Source organism: Myotis brandtii, unplaced genomic scaffold, assembly GCF_000412655.1.
Source record: "Myotis brandtii unplaced genomic scaffold, ASM41265v1 scaffold646, whole genome shotgun sequence".
In the NCBI taxonomy this organism is placed as follows: Eukaryota; Metazoa; Chordata; class Mammalia; order Chiroptera; family Vespertilionidae; genus Myotis; species Myotis brandtii.
In genome coordinates this window covers 129,178-129,513 of record NW_005370495.1, presented here as the reverse complement: position 1 = coordinate 129,513, position 336 = coordinate 129,178, and the positions used below count along the sequence as shown (strand labels likewise).

Genomic DNA, 336 nt, shown 5'->3' with positions numbered 1-336 from the left:
TCCGGGGGTGGATCAGGGAGAAGCCGAACCCCAATTCGGATGAATATTCACCAGGCCCAGTTTGCACAAGTGTTTGTGGACAGTTTAAAACAGGAAAAGGCTCTCGAAGGGGGCACCCGGATTCGAACCAGGGACCTCTTGATCTGCAGTCAAATGCTCTACCCCTGAGCTATACCCCCTCCTGCTGAGAGTGGCGTGTCGCTCATGAAGTCCTCCACGCGTCCACTCACACGCGGGCGTCGGTTCTGGCTCAGCAGAGCCGCTCGGCCTGTTCAACTGCAAGTGCAACTCTGACGCCATAACCTTCTCTCTTCCCCGAAAGGCAGCGCCGGCCGC

At 58.0% G+C, this 336-nt stretch overlaps 1 protein-coding gene and 1 non-coding gene across 2 annotated transcripts in view; both read right to left on the bottom strand.

Moving 5' to 3' along the window:
• Positions 1-336, bottom strand: part of DLGAP2 (discs, large (Drosophila) homolog-associated protein 2) — a 73,074-nt gene that overhangs the window by 797 nt on the left and 71,941 nt on the right. The window lies entirely within an intron of this gene.
• On the bottom strand, positions 108-179 carry TRNAC-GCA. The gene has a single exon. It is a non-coding gene; the product is annotated as a tRNA-Cys (tRNA).